Source organism: Trachymyrmex cornetzi, unplaced genomic scaffold (assembly GCF_001594075.2).
Source record: "Trachymyrmex cornetzi isolate Tcor2-1 unplaced genomic scaffold, Tcor1.1 scaffold223, whole genome shotgun sequence".
NCBI classification, from domain to species: domain Eukaryota; kingdom Metazoa; phylum Arthropoda; class Insecta; order Hymenoptera; family Formicidae; genus Trachymyrmex; species Trachymyrmex cornetzi.
This window is the reverse complement of record NW_017296881.1, coordinates 4,132,764-4,150,037: the sequence shown is the minus strand read 5'-3', so window position 1 is coordinate 4,150,037 and position 17,274 is coordinate 4,132,764. Positions and strand designations below refer to the sequence as shown.

At 40.3% G+C, this 17,274-nt stretch overlaps 1 pseudogene; it reads left to right on the top strand.

Moving 5' to 3' along the window:
- The first annotated feature begins 4,439 nt into the window (after positions 1–4,439).
- The window catches only part of LOC108760168 (uncharacterized), a 24,461-nt pseudogene continuing 11,626 nt past the window's right edge, over positions 4,440–17,274 (top strand).

The window sequence follows — 17,274 nt, the reverse complement described above, 5'->3', positions numbered from 1 at the left end:
GAAAGCAGACAAGGGAAAGAGACACAGGGAGATAGAGAGGAAAAAAGCAGCGCGCGAAACCAGGTGCCAGCCAGGAAATCGTCGGATGGTTTCACCTCGGCGATGCGTGACACGCGCGAACAATGAGCGGCGCGTATCGAAAGGGGGTGAAACTGACCGACAAGCGGGAGAAAGAAGGAGAGAAAGCGATAGACAGAGCCGCTTGATGAGGGAAGAAGCGAGGCAGGGGTGAAATCCGAGTCCTCTGTGGAGAAAGAGAGGGAAAGTCAAGAGAAGAGAAAGGGAAATGCAAACGAAGGACGGACAAACGAGGAGAAAGACAGGATACGATGGGAGAAACGATGGATGGAAAGGGCGAAAGAGCGACGAGGAGTGGAATTAGAGGGAGTAGATGAGAAGAGGGGATGATAACGGAGTGGGGTGGCTGATAAGAGAGGGACACGTTTCTAGAGGAGGGAGGAAAGGGAGAAAGCGGAGGGATGAAGTAGAAGGACAAAGTAGCGCAGGCGCTAATCAACCCCCTATCAACCCCTCCATTTCGCGGCAGACATGCGCTTTGGGGCTCGTGTTCGCGTTTCCTCCTCGTCCCCCGTGTGAACTCCATCCCTTCTCCAGCGGTGGTTTCGTTCACACCTACTGAAATTATTGTTATAGGCGTAGCACGACGTCTGTATGGGCTCACGCGTGCACGCTGCAATTTGCGCTGCGACGCTTCGTCCTCGGGATCTGTGCCGTTTTCTTTCACGATACTGATCGATCGACGAATGTCGGCCTTCCTAGTTTCTCAAACTGTAACGACTTCTTCAAATCTATCTTCCATTTGAATCTTTGATCTAATCTCTTTCCAGTATTTCATTTGCATTTTCTACAATTTTCTCGACGCGTTGCAGTAATTTTTCCTTTGTTTTACTTGTGCGCAGAATTCTCTTGAAAATTTTATATCTATAATTATACAGATATGTAGTCCATGCATAACACAGAGATCTTAAATAAATCTTAATAAACGAAAATAAAGTGTCAGCTATTAGGAAAGAAGAATAACTTTTTGTGAATCAGTACGATCTCTATTTGAATGCTAAAATATCAGGAGACGTGAAAGGGTGGTTTAATGGAATCGACATATGGACGGATTCCGGTTCTCGTTATCACGGCGCCAATCCCGATCGCCTTCCTGACATTCCTCGGATCGTGCATTAGCGAGGCGTGAACGCCGCACGGCGATCGGCCGCCATTGCATTGATTTAATAGCCAATTGATAAAAGTGGCCGCTCGTACAAGAGACCAGTAGCCGTACAAAGTCGTTGCTACACGTTACCCGACCTTATCTGGAATACCATAATTATACCTAGCAACACCTCTCTTGCGCTTTACTGCATCTTCATCTTGAATCGCTGTCGTCGCGCTTTGTTCGCCTGACATTCTATGCGCGTACTCGCAAGGTACGAGTAGACCTCGACATTTTGTTGCCATTGATACAGGCTGTTCCAAAGAGAACGATTAATGCTTTAAAAGCGTAAATGATTGCCAAGAAGCTCTTCATTATCTATTTTACGATGCTTGCATATGTTTTAAAATTAAATTTAAATTTAAATTATTATAGCCTCCAATTTATTCTGAATTTTTTTTCTTTTCACAATAAGATGAGAGTACTCTACGTAGTGATGAGAATACTCTACGTAGTGATGAGAATAGAAGATAACACGTACATGGGCGACTAGGTAATTGACTTTAATTATATGTAGAATATACGCGCACGTAAAGTCCCTCGTGCGAGCCACTCAAGTCCGCAAATTGTCATTACTTCTGTTAGTTAGTTATTGACGAACATTTCGCCATTCCCTTTAATGACTTTCTCTCACTCTCTCTCTCTCTCTCTTTCTCTCTTTTTCTTTTTCTTGAGAAACACGGAGTACAACGAACATGTAGACGCATGTCGTTTTCACACGCATATATAGATGTTTAGACGGTGCGACGAGGAAATGGAAGTGCGATCGTTGTGAGAATAATGTGCGTTCAAAACGCAGAGCGCTATCCAAGTATTAGCTGAATAAGTCTTTTTCCCCAAGTGCGGTCAGACGCAAACTTACTCACTCTTCCTTATTCATTCACAAATAACTTAAGCAATCCAGGAAACATTCTAAACGCGATTATTTTTTCTATTTATATCGTAAAGGATAATTAATAAAATAATTAGAAAATAGAGTTCTTGCTTATCGTATTTATTAAAGTAAATTAATGGTAGTTCTTTTACTCAATTTTATTCAATCATACTCTAAAATTTTTAGAGTGAATTATTACTTTGAAAAATGCAATTTCACTTTAAAAGATTGAAAATTGAGGGACTTTTTCTCAAGACTAGCTCAATTTTCATTCTTTAGAAGGAGTTCCTATTCCAAAAAATTTAGAGAATAGGTGAGGATTAATGGTACAAAAATTATCTTACACGTAAGACTCGATCTTATGAATCGATCACTCGTTTTACTTGTTTCCACGGGAGATATTCCACGCGACATTTCGATGGCATTCAGCACACATCTTAAAATCTCTGCTCATCGAGTAACTCGCAGGAAGAAGGTATCTTATCTACCCTTATGGCTCGCGAGATTTCCTATACTGCAACAGCAACAGCAGCAGAGCAGCCTCCTTCTCTCAAGGTAGTCGCCTCGTTGACATTCCACGAGTGTATTAGCGAGGCGTGAACAGATCCTGACACCAGCGCATTGATTTAATAGCCGATGCCCACACTAGGATCTTCGCAGCGCATCGTCTTCTTTATACGAACGGACGTAGGTACGTACCTACGTACATACGCGGCACGCGTGTGCGGAGGAAACAATTGAACGCCATCCTTCCCTCTCTCCGTTTTTCTCACTAGACCTCTTTTTCTCCCTTTGACTTCTCTCTCTCTCTCTCTCTCTCTCTCTCTCTCTCTCTCTCTCTCTCTCTCTCTCTCTCTCTCACTCTCTTTCTCTCTCTCGTTGTAGTTCCCTCTCTCGTGCTCTGAAGCTTAATAAGCATCGCTACCTACATTCCATTTCCGGTGACGCTGACGTCACTCAACAATCCGGCTACGGAGAGCGAGCGTGAGCCGCGTACGCGAGACTTCATCTATCGTTTACGTATCTCCGCACCAAATTTTTCATTGCGACTTCCTACTTGGCTCTAGGAATTAGGAAATGGCGCAGTCTCGCGGTTAAATCGACGAAACAAACGACGGGATTAAATTGAGCGGTAGCGAAGGTTTTCTTCTTTTTCTAGGCGTTTATACATACATATTGCTTCGAAATGCGCTAAGATGATCTATTAGCTCGGTAAAAATACGTACAAATAGATGTAAATCTCAGAATATTGTAGTGTGCGATTATTTCGCCATCGTCAAATCTTTCGTCGATTTCCGTGGGTCAGTTTCATGAATCCAACATCGGCGTGATCGAAAACGTCGACGCGAAACGACATCACCGTCTAACGATCGTTCTCGAGACTCTTCGGCCGCGCGAACTTGTCGATGTTAAGTACCGGATCCACTTTGCGGGAGATTCCTCGGGATCGTCCTTATGCCAACTTGTTCATCTCTCATCCATTCTTTTTTGTCGATTTTTTGTTTTCTTTTTTTTTTCTTAAGAGATTGTATAGTGGTCCCGATAAAACGAACCAAGAGAGAGAGAGAGAGAGAGAGAGAGAGAGAGAGCGCGCAAGAAAAAAGAGAAAGAGAGTAAAGGTAAAAGAAACCGGGGAGGCCGAGGTGACGGAGACAAACGTAAAGATCGAAAGACAGGCATAACGTAAGAAGGAAAGGAGAGAACCGATCGTGTGTCCGACGGCAACATAACCAGGTAGGCCTTGAACAGGAAAAAAAAAAAAAAAAACTCGGGGACCCACGCGCATACAACTCTCTAGGAGTGTTGGCTCGTATATAGAGGCATTCTCGACTGGCGCTGCCGGGCAAAAGACAGATAAATAACTCAGCTATGGCATTGGCTAAGTAAACGAGCCTACGCATGCGCTCGTGAAACGTACACCTGTACGGTCCACGGTGTCGTGTATATGCGCGTACACGTTACACGTGTGTAACGTGTGTGTACACGCACGTCACTGTGAACGCGGTACATCTCTTGTACGGTACACGCTCGCGTGGGCGGATTTATCCGTGTTGCGATTTTTTTTTTTCATTTCGTCTGCACACGCACGCGTGCGTAGCTACGTGCGTTCTCACGTATATACGCACTCGAAAACGTTCATGCGTGTATCCGCACGTTTACGCAGAGCCCACCGCGGCCGGTGCAGCGCGATAAAGATTGAACGCGTCTCGAGAGAGAAAGAGAGAGAGAGAGCACCGGCTCTTTTAGGTAGCCGAGATCACGTCGGGATCCGCCGACGCTCCCTTGACTTATGCCCGCATTACCTTACACTGCCCGCGGAAACGCTCTTTGGTTACGGAAATGACGGGACCGACACATTTGTCGAACTACAGAAGCGTGGGTGACGGCTTCTCCGCGACGTAACCTGATCGGCGCGATATTACCTCACTGACAACTTTTAATACGCCCATGTTTTATTTTCAGAAATTATCTCGACTCCCAGCGCGAAGATAATCAATTAGGAATCTAGAATTGACTTTCAATCTTTCCAAGGTTTCTGATATAGGTATCCGTCACTCCTTGAAAGGATTACATTGAAAAGTAATGATTACCTGTCAACTGAATTGGCATATACAAATATTAGTATGAAATAGAGAGTAAATGTATAATAGTTTACTATATAGCTTCGTGATATATATATATATATATATTCGTAAATTGTCTTACATTATATATTTTTTTTAAATTACTTATTGATCTCTAATAATTCGTAATTGACATCTATCTTAATATTATGTATCTACCGTCTTGAAAAGGACGAACGTGTCTTATGCACATATGGCAAATGGAATAAGCGTTCCGTGCAAATAATCTTCGTGCGTGCATTCTGCGAGCTCCACCGCTCTTCTGTAGCTCCATTACACCTCAATAAAAGTGCCCAACACCCGGTAGTGAGATTTGGCACTTGTAGAATGAACATCGCATGCAATGAAGATAGAAACGAACTGACGGACGGTCGGGCGCACGCCTCCTTACTCACTTATAAAGTTAATTGAGGGCAAACGTCCACCGCGGTCTCTACTGACTAACCCGAAAACATTCGTCGTGAAAAACTCCGTGGAACCATCGTAGAAATTTGTTTCCGACGTATTTAGAAAATATATTCTTGCTGCAAAATGTTTCTGTCATAAATATCGATGAGCATTATTCATCTCTTTATGCAGTTTTCGATGTGTCCAAAATAATTTATCGCAGAAACTGTGTTTGCGAAGCTGCGGTTAACTTCGATTAAACGAGTATATATTTACAAAATCGTTTTTAGTTACTTCTATATAAGTTTCAAGTAAAGTGCTGTGTCCCGTGAATGTCATGCGTCGCAAATGCATCTCGACTTCGCGAAATGCACTCCGTACGCGTAATGACAAGCTGACACGCCGTGACATAAACGCGACCCATATTCGTCAGCCACAAGACAGCTGGAATTACTGATGTATGTGTAAATGTGCATTTGTGTGTATGTGCCTAAAAATAATGAAGAAGCTTTTATGATAATTTGCGACGTGTATTATTGACATGTAGCCAAGAGTCACAAGTTATGGAGTCATGAACGACAAACTTCTAACACGAACAATCACGTGTGACGCGACAAATCTATCAATCCTTCTCTTTTGTAATATTCTCTCTCTCTCTCTCTCTCTCTCTTTTTGCTTCCCGTTTATGCAAATTAAGCAATGCCGAACAAAAGGAGATTTTCATTTATCACCGTAATCAGTGAATGTATCGACTATGATCACTTGTTTCGTTAGTTTATTGTTTAACTGAGAATACTTGTTTTCCGTCGTTGCTGACCTTCGCAATTGCAAAGCTACTCTCCGAGAGTCTGCGTTTTACGTTGAAAAGCATTCGCGATAAGTTATTACGTTACAGTGGCCTTCGGCAAAGCTGGGGTCAAAACACAGATATCGACATGTCGAGACCAGTTTCTGCATTTTTCTCGAGCGCGGGCAAAGTTTGTTTTGAATTATTTATGAGAGTAGTGTCGCAGCGTTATGATTATGGATTTTTAGTAGGTGGACTGTTGCTTAGAAAACATGTAGCAAATATGTTATTAAAATTATTATGATTTTTATGTTAGTAAAAAAGATTTATTTCTCACTCGTAACTCGAAAGACCTGGTACTCTAAATATATATCCATTAAATTTTTTAAATTGATATTAAAATTGAAATCGTATCTGAGAGAAACGGACGATATAGTTATTTTTAGCTTACTCATTACTTGACGTAACATTTGCCGATGTCGATATTCCTAGTCACTTATCTAAATGACAGTGGCAATTAGTCAAACATCCTGCGGATCGCTTTTTCGTTGCTCGAGAAATTAATTCGCCCGTCACGTTTTTATAACTGTCCGAAGCTCATTCGTATTACATTGACGTATGTACATCCATATGTCTCAATGCGGGGTCTATTTAATTACAGAGAGGTGTTATGATTCGCGGTAGCGAGAATTTACGGAAGATGATCGCGCTAATTTCACCGCGGCGCGCAGCCGCGCCGCGTATTAATCATGCATTTTTCGCCTGCGGGGCGGGATCGGGCTGACAAATCGCCAGATAGACGCGCGGTCGCCCTGATGAATTATAGTAACGGCGTGACAAGCTACAAATATTGAATCTAATTATGGTAATGCGCTAGCAATCTATTTGCATTGCTGAATAATGAAGACACACAGGTGGCACGGAAAGATCCCACTCCGATCGTCGTGCGAATGGCCCATAGGGACGAAACCGGCAGAGAGGTCGAGACAGATATACAGAGAGACCGAGACATAAGTAGGATGATTACCGGATCAGCCGCAAGTGAGATAGGGAAGAGAATCTACTTTGGAGCCCTCGTTGCTGCGATACCAGCAGCGATCACGAAATCATTTCTCTGCACCGCATCGGCAAAGATAGAGGGAAATAGGAAATGGGAACGGCGGATGTGATCGAAAAATAATATTAACCCTTACCGTACTAATATGGGTAACATAGTGACCGAGCGATTCCTGTTCGTGCAAGTTTCTTTGAGTCTTTCGCTAATTATAAATTATACTACATTTTATTATTTTCCAAAATAAAGAGTCAATATTTATTCTAGAAAGTTGAAAGTATGTTGAATTTTTAGAGATTTTTTGAATTATTTTGAAGAGGTGAAAAAAACGAAGAGATTCTAGTGACCCTTGATGGTATGGATGAGGCACCAAATTGTAGATGGTACGGTAAGGGTTAAAGTTGATTAAAATTACACTAGGTTGTTTTTGGAACAATCAAGCGATACCGAAAATATTTTTCTTACGTTTGTTCTTTTTTTAATAGAAGATATCACATCGACATTAGCAAAAACCTTTGTAAATTATCATTTATATAGAAAAATTCTTTCGTGCCCTCATTTTCCCGTTCTTTTTATTGCGTCACGATACGGATCGTTGATCTCGTGATTGATTGCGCGTGCATTTGAACCCTTTCGCCGTTTTTTTTTTTTCTTATTCTTGCGCGCACAGTCGTCGCCGAGCTTACGAATCATTAATTAAATTATGTGTCACACGGATTCATGTCGTCACGCTTCAAATTGCGAACGAAACCGTCGCAGGCCGCCTTTTTCCACGTTTCGCGACCTACAAGGCCGTTGCTTAATCGCACTCGTACGGCGACATGTGCACGCACTCGCGTGTCGCACGTTGAAACGCGAAACTTTCGCGTGTGTTCCGTACAGGACGTGACCCGTGGGACTGATAAAACGCATTCAGATTAGAGCTTGTTCCTTAGAAACTTTTCATAAATCTCATCGGACTTCTTTCCGTTTTCTAATCGAAAATCTGTCGTAAAGTTTTTGCCTTCGGGGGAAGCCCTGCTCAGCGCCGGCACGATGATAAAGTGTCTCTGAGTGACCAATTTCTGAATACAATATCGTACAGTTTGGAGAATACTCTTCCACATTTTTCGAGGTCGGTTTTGCTTGTTTTCTGTCTCCAGAGAGCGATCATTCTGACTTATGTGTTTTTAATATGTCGAGTGAGGAATTTATGGAAATAAGGCTTGCATTTTATATTCAATAAATTCACAATATAAGGCATCAAAAAAAAATTATTATACGCAAATCACGTGCATGCCGCATTATATCGCGAATACAAACGAGAGAATACAGACTTTATCACTTTGAAGATATCAGCTATAAATAGAGATAGTATATGTGAAAAGCAATTTCCATTAATTTTCCCGGAGGAAAGTCGCTTCTCCATCAAAATCGTTATCGGAAGAACCGCCCCGGAAGAAATTCCACTCCAAGCATGATGGTCTTTAAAAGAGCCAAACGGGCGCGTGTCCGTCGTGCCGCGTGTGGAACGCGTGTCTCGTGCCGGCGATGCATTCCGCATGCCCGCGGGAGGGCGATAAAACGTATGCAGATTAAAACATTTTATTTGAATGATAATATAACACTTGTTGATGCAACCGCGTTGGCCTAGGTTAGCATAATAAACATTATGTAGATCTCCGCGCCGCCGCCGCCGCCGCCGCTGCCGTTCCGGTTACGTCCCGCCGTTACACAAACGTTAAACTCCCGCTCTTACGCCCCCCCCTCCCCCTCCCACCTCTTTACTATATTCACGAGACGTTCATTCATTAAAAGCGGCAGACCGCGTGCATTCTCAATTTTATCGATGCTCCGATCGACTTACCGTTGCGTTCCCCTTTCACTCCGTTCAACTCGCGGATCTGGACAGAGATTAACATGTTTTCCTCGTCGGGTCTTCCAATCGTAACTGACTCCCTAAAAAAGAATTTTTTTTTTTCATTTTTCCAATAAAATCGTAATTGACGTTTTGGTAATTGTCGTTCGATGATTTTATGTTGAAGTTACAGCGCGGTTATACGCTTCGTATGCAAGATATTCGTTCGCCAACACCTACAGCCTTCTGCGTAACGGATTTGCTTTTATGATATTACGTCTGCTACGTCAACTACAATTTTACAACCGCTCTGTTGCTCGTAGCTAGATTCCTTCGGTGACGGAGAGAAGGCGGAAGAATACGTACGAGGTGGAAAAATATTTTACTGCGGGATGGTTTGTCAGAGAACGCAATATCTCGAATTCCATCTGTGACCGAGCTAATTTAAGAAAAATACATGTTACGAATGATTTCACTCGTAAAGCTTTCTTCTACTTTTTCCCAATGTATTTTGCGAGTCTTGTTGATTACAACAACTCAGCGAGCTGTTATTTTGACGTTAAAATGACGACAAACATCAGTTTGTTACCTGGGAAAGATCGCAAATTGTTTGTCAAATATTTCTCACGACAAATTGTAGGATTTTTCAGAAGTTGTAAAATATAAATATTATATTTTACTCAAAAGAGAAGATTAGAAATTTTTTATAAAGTTTGAATAAAGCGGAGTTAAAAAACGGTTTTATATCTAGTGGGGCAGTTTGAAATAGGTCGAGTCGTACTATTGTATTCTCTCTCTATCTCTCGTAGTACTTCAACATCGGACAGACTGGTATCGTCATTCTGGCACCAAGTGGCCGCGATAATAGGACCTATGACACGCACATACGTGCATACACGCGCGCACGCCTAAGTTAAGTGGCCGGTACTCGCTGAAAATAATGTTCAATTCCGACATAACTGCACCTATGACCCTGACCCCGCGATTTTACCTTGAGCGCTCATTCGGATATCCCGAGGAATACTTTCCGTATGTGTGTGTGTGCGCGCGTACGTATTGTTGCTACATTTAGATCGTGTTCTTCATCTTAGAAATGCACGTTGGTGTCTAATATATTGTCTTCCACCTCCCGTCTCTTCATTCAAAATATTTCTATTTTCGCGAATATTTCTATTGATAGTGTATTATTTATTTTATCGAAAAGTTTTTCAATATTGAATTGATTTAGCATTAAAATGTTTTTCTTACAGATAGTCAACCATTAGAATAAAGTTTAATCGGAAATTTCAACAGAAGAGATCAGTTTTGATTTAATTCAAGATAAATTAACATTATTGCGTATGTGCAATTTAGTGGATGTAAGTTATCTTTATTGCACGCAAAGTATGTCCGAGAACGTGATCTTGAAAACCTTGTAACGTACACGCGCGAAAAATAATTACGAAAGATACAAACACACGTGTATACGCCTAATGAATTTATTGATATTATTACGCAATTACAGAAATCGTGTAGAATCTTGTGGTAGAAATTTACGATCATTTGTTAATTTTGTTCACAAGTCAACATTTTTCGTTAGATGACAGCGATATCGGTGATTTTCATTTTACCGGTATCAGATATTTTTCTTCTTTTCTACATTGTTTCTAGACACGTGTCGTCTTAATGTTAATACACACACACACACACACACACACATATACGAAACAGATATTTTATAATTTGATTTTCATAAAATCGTAAAAAGGTTCATAATTTAACTAACAATAGTGATAATAAAGTATTTATATATGATAATAGATATTAAAGTTCTATATTAATTATTTATTGTACACGCATAAGTCTTATTTTCTATTTTGTTCTAATATATTTTGTAATTCTGCAAAATACAGAAGATATAATTTACATTATCTACACAGAAAAAAAACTATTCTTAAATCACCCATAATATATTCATATATAAGCAAATATATTATAATCTTGCTTCAAAGATATCAATCTTGATTTGATTAAATTTATTGTGATGCAAGTATTACTTTGCACTTAATTCAAGATTTGCTCAATTAAAAATCTGATATCAATACAAATTCAATCAAATGAAGATTGATATCTTTGAAGCAAGATTATAATATTTTTGCTTATATATGAATATATTATGGTTGATTTAAGAATAGTCTTTTTTTCTGTGTATAATTCACACACGTGCCGTTCATACATATAAAAATATCCATCGGATAGAAATCAGGATCGTCTGCTGAGCAAACGATCACTTTCCCAGTCGAACGACGGGACATGGCTCCCCTTGGTCCCTCTTTGGCTCGTCTGTCTCGTAAATAGCACTTAGCCGGGCGCGAAACGCAGCTCGTTGGACGGAAGGAGTCGCTGAAACGTAGCCGGTGCACGCGTCGGAGTTAAGTGGCTAAAATAATGTCTAATTCCGACGTAAGTGCACCTACGCGTCCCTGATCCTCTGAGGAAGGGACCAGTCAACCCCCTCGGTTCCTCTCGCCCTTCGTCCTTCCACTTCCCATCTCCGGGTCCCACCACGGCCACGACCATGCTCGCCGCTTTCAGCCTGCGTTGTGCCGCAATCGGATGTAAATGCCATGCAAATTTCCAACAGGGGAGAGATAGAGATAGAGAGGGCCTCCGAGCACTCGGATGCAGGTACACTATCGGCATACCCGGCTACCGAATGTACCGGGTGGCGCGATAAACGGACCTGCTCTGCTATACCGCTCGGCTGCGGGGGGTGACCACCGACCCCCGGGGGGAATCGAGCACGAATTCTGAGCGCGGAACCTGCTGACAAATTTAATGGCCGTCCATTAAATCGTCTAAACCGCGATAGCGACGAAATATTTACCTGCGGAAAAAAAACGGAGCATTCTCCTTTTCTGTTCCTCTTTTTCGATCTTCGTTCTTCGTTTCCCTCTACGAGAATAATCGAAAACTGCGAGTACTCTTATCTTTAATGTATGCAGTATAGCAAGGGTTTACTCTGTTTCCTACACGTTTTTATTTTACTACGTGGAAAGAACGATTTTGCTGAAGTATCTAAAAATTTAGTTAAATGCAGGTATCTGTAAATAATTTTGTTGGACTATTAAAATTATTTTATAGGACTCTCAAGTATTAGGTGTTAAACTTAATTCCTGCCGTTTTTCGTCTCCAAAATTGATTTGTTTCGAAGGGAAATACCTTAATCAAAGTATTATTAATTAGTAATAAAGTAGAAAATGGAGGAAATTATTTTGATTAAGGTATTCATTCATCTTCTCTTCGAAACAAATCAATTTTAGAGACGAAAAACGGCAGGAATTAAATTTAACACCTAATATAATGAGCAATAAGTTTTGTTTTTTACAATCAGCAAGTATCTCTTATGTAATTGTTTTGATGATTTAACAAAATTTATTTTCAGATTTGTATCTAGCAAAATTTTTAGATACTTTAGCAAAACCATTCTTTCCAAGTAGTACCGATTTAATAGTATATGCTATTGAATTAAAGTGCATAAGGAATAATTAATAATGAGCATATTAGTGCTTTACATAATATATCTATAATTTTATTTACAAAACGCATGTATAGTATATATATTTTATTTTAATTTTCTAAAAAGACCTTATCACGTTTTATGCTTATCTTTATCTCTCCGTGTATAACGAGAAGAAACAGTCGACCTTGCGTTACAAGAAAACTACCAGGGAGTGCTCAAGTTCTTCTTGCCGGAACTCAATTCCTTACACTTGCTAGCTCTCTCTTTCTTGTGCGCGCGCACCCATCCTCAAGAGAATTTGCCGTAAGATTTGCATTTCCATCGCATCGATAGAAGCTTTCGTGAGCGCATCGGCCTTCCATGCATGTTCCACACTTTCTGGATACTTTGCTTTTCGTTGCTTCACACTTCATTTTTTATCAACGATATTATTTCCCGATGATGTAAAATTGTCCATACTTTCAAAAGAGCAATCAACATCACATAAAAACTCTACATTTAAAGTACTTGATTATAATTTTTGGCCCATAAGAGAGATTTAAATAAATCTGACAAAAATCCGCATTACCTTCAAGATGCTTAAAAAAATCTTCTTTTTCCATATTTTTTACATGTACGGGTCTTATTTTGCGAAACGTGAGACGCGGGAGCGTCATGCCGGGCAGATGGAGAGAATAGTTCGCAAAAACTCACAGAGCGGTCTCCTGAAATCCAATTCCAGGATGGTATAGTCAGATCTCGTTCGAGGGTAGCAATGTAGGGTGTGGAAGCTGTGATGTATCGAAGCAGGAGGGGTGAGAGAAAACGTGAGGAATTAGCGGTTGGACGCGTGCAATGTGGACGCGGCCGCATTGTTGTCCGGTAGCATTAGCGGCGGTAACAATATGGTAGGTGAGAAGCTCTCTTTACCTCACTCTCGACTGGTGAAACACAGGAAGAAAGGGAGCGCATCCCCGCGTGCAGCGTATCACCTTTGTTTGCGTTATAAATAAGGGGAGGCAGAATGGGGCTCGCGCGTCCGAGCCATGGCGCCATCGAGAATTTTTCCAAGTGCATATTGCTGACTCTCAAGTGTACTTGGTTAACAAAGAGTTCTTGTTTATCCATTATCCTTTTACTGCTGGCGATTGTCTGGTAATTATATAATTTTATTGTCTGCAATTACATTTTTAGAGAGCAAAACTGTCGGACGTTAGTCTCTTATTATTCATTATTTGCAATTCTCTGACTAAAGACGTAACGTCACAATCGACAATCGTTCTCAGTAGCACTCTCGACACTCTCGTGTAAAACAAGCTTGAGATATCTTCCTCGATCTCTCGCGGTTTCCCTGGGCGATCTTCCGTGACCAAGGATCGTCCACTTAGACTCATCGCGGATTCGTGACTCGTGCAATAGCGTGCGACGAAGATCGTCGTGAGTCACAACATCGGCGATAAAGTTGCAAGCGGTGGAGTCGCGTCCTTAGATTAATCGACTGCGGTCTAGCGCGGTAGTTTCACGCCGGTGATTTTCCAATCGTTGCTTCGGAATTTATGTTATCGAGGTTGGTTCTTGTCGTTGTTTCGTCATTTGCGTTACGCAAAAAAAGAAAGAAAAAAAATACGATGACTAGGCAGCTTTACTTTATAACGTGCATAATTAATGCGATTTTCATTTAATAACAAATAATCGTAACACGTTAGATTTTTGTTATTCCGCAAAAAAATATCTTTCATTATTATTGATGTGTTATATTAATGCGATTAATATGACATTTGCAAAATTAAGCACGTAATATGCAGTTTTTCTCCGTCTCTACGGTCTCGCGAGATAGAATCATAAAGGTATAACTACAAAGCAGTTTCATCGTATCGTCGCGATATCACACCACGTGTGAGCTCGGAAATGTGTTCCATGAAATGTAATTGCGAGAGCGTAGCGACATTTCCTTCTATAGACGTAGTAGATTTTCCTGATTAGGCGCCGGCATGCCGCTTATTTCCGCAAATTATTTTCCCCCTTGCTTCTGAACGTATGTCGTGCTTATTATATGAAAGAGCATATGATTAAATAGAAATTAATTCACGACATCGTTTAATATATGCTCGCTGTTAACCTCTATAATTTTCAAAAAGCGCCCGAGATTACTATCGTCGCAATTAACTAGTCAGCTTTTTAACACGTTTCTCGTTATTTATCCATTACTCCTCTTTTTCCTCCCGTTACCTTGATTGGTTACGTTCCATCTCTGATGTGTGATAAAACGGACGATCTTATCAATTTCGGTTATGCAATACTCAATTAAAGGATGGAAACCGGTTTATTCTTCTTTTTTTTTTTTTTTCTAAACAGTGAAAAAGATACGTATTTGTTATATAAATATAACTGTTAAGGAGAGGAAAGCCAATGTGTCATTGAGTAGCACGATGTGGCTACCGGGTGTCCCTTTATTACGTCGTTCCGACGTGAAATGATGGAGCACGTTTTGCCAGGCTTTTCCAAGCCGATTTTTGGCACAGGATCGCGCTGGCTGTTCTCGCTTCGATCGACACCTTTTGTGGATACATACCGTCACAATGTGGCCATTGTGTGCGATCCATAGTTTTTGTCCGCGTGCATTTCCGCGCTCTCGATGGCACACGTCGTCGTAGTTTTATCCATGCTGTAGGGTCTGTCGTTTAAGGGGGTCCACGATGCAGCTGTCCACGCTTAGTGTTCCACCGGAAAAACGTCCTACTTCGAAGTCAAAAGATGTTGCTCTTTGACACAATTTTGTAATTATTCGCAACTTGTTTGTTGTGAAATGACACTTATTAAAATATACGTCATAAATAGACGATTTAAATTTGATACAATGTTTTTCAAGAACTTCGCAGGAAATCGTTGACTCCCACTAAATAAATATACTTTGGAAGCTGTAATAATAAAGATTAAATTCATGCAAATTGCCAACATCAAAATATATGGTCTCTTATATTATACATATAACATTAACTAAAGGAACGAGATTTATTTTTTTGCGATTAAAATTGTATACTTTAAAACAGTTATTATTTTTCAATCAAGTAATCCACGGTAATAATCCTATCTTAATCATAGAGCTTTGACGCTAGATTTGAGATTTGATTCATTTAAAGCGACTACACCATGTAATTTCGCGATGACCGCGAATTTCGGTGTCAGTAAATAACGTGCTATTCAATTATCACGGTAGCCGATCACGCGACTTCGATAATTCATTCCTTTTTCCGTATTACGAGAACGAGCATAAATTTGCTTGTATCCGTGGGCACGATTTCGATCTCGGTCTTTCCATAAAAGAAGAACCCTGCGCCCGTAAGCGTGCAATAATTCTCCCTATTCTACACGGTGTTCATTAATTACGGATGGTACGCGCAAGAGGGAAAAGAGAAAGAGGAATTATGGATTCAGCTTTATCCATGCATCGCCCAGGCACGGTCCAAGGCAAAAGGGATGTATGCGCTCGCAATATTCATTTTTTTTTGCTGGTACACGTCGTGATAAAGCTCATACCGAAGGATATTTATTGCCAAAAAAATTCTTACGGTCGTTCATAACGTTCCTACTTGCGTCTCGACACGCGATCAGTCGTTTGCAAAATGTTGTTTAAACGATAGCAAATATTCAAACGATGTTCACAAACTTTAAGATATTTATGACATATAAAACACGGAATAATTATGAAAGTAAGTTGTTGAAATTTTTATTTATTAAACAGTCAGAAATAAAGCCAACATTTTAATTGTCGACCGTGAGGAAAATTTTTTCCTGTCGATGTTTGTACCTCGGCGGCGATGGTACAATTGGTATTTCATCGGATTTATGGAATAAAAACGTTCGCACGCGCAGCAGGGTTCACAAGAGAAGTGGACAAAATAGCGAGCGCAAAACACTAATACTAAAAAATAGTTTATAATCCGTAGAAGTTAAGATCATGCGACAATGGATTCTGCGGAGCGTATTAAAGGGTGCTTACAGGATTACATGGCTGGCAGGTAAGCACATTTTGTGCGTGACAGACTAGGATTCCTTTATGAGAAAGAATAAAGAAGACGACGGGTAAATATGGCTTTTCTTGACAAAGTAGTTCATCAGAGATAATTGTTTGAAGTAAAGTCTTTGTCTCGTCACGAAAGAGAATTTAAAAATAATATTTATCATATAAATATATCTTATAACGTAAATGAAATACCTATATATGTGAATAAAACATACATTTCTGTAACATACGCACGATTTTATCGAGCAAACAATTGTCTTGGCGATTGCAGTTCCGAGTGAATTAAAAGCCTGGTGCCAATAGATATAAATTGCTGTTGCCCCTGAATATTGATTCTAATATCGGCTAACGTGTAACCATAACAATAACCGTAACGAGGTTGTGAATACGAGTTACCGTTACAAGAGATTCCGCGGGAAATGTAATAGCAATAAAAAAAACCTACACAGACGCGACGTAACGCAGGGTGCATCGAATGCGATCGATCAATAGGGCTTTTCCTCGCGCGATTAGTAAGCGAACGGCGTTTACCCGTTAAATACGACGTTCGGTAGGACGTAACAGCGGTAATTACCGTGTCAGTGGCTATGCTCACTGGCATCGATAGTCGCTTCGTATCTTCCGCCGTTTAATTATGCCTCGTTAAGATGTCGAAAACCCAATTCGGTTCGTAAATGATTATTTTCTTCGGGAATATTTTCTAATGTTTTCTCTTTTTTAATTGTATTGTATTAGGAAAACATTTTCGATAGAAAAGCATAATTGTCTCCTTTCGTTATTCTTCGGTCAGATTTTTGTAGAAAGTGCAGCCAAAATCCAAGGGGGTAACCACTTAATGTAATCGTGGGACAGAATCCTCGAAATTATTATAAAATTTATATAAAATCTCAATGTATAATCCGATAATTATATATGCAACCACGAGAAATCATTGTACAATATTAAATAAAATCGTATATTTTACCAAATTACTTCATAGTA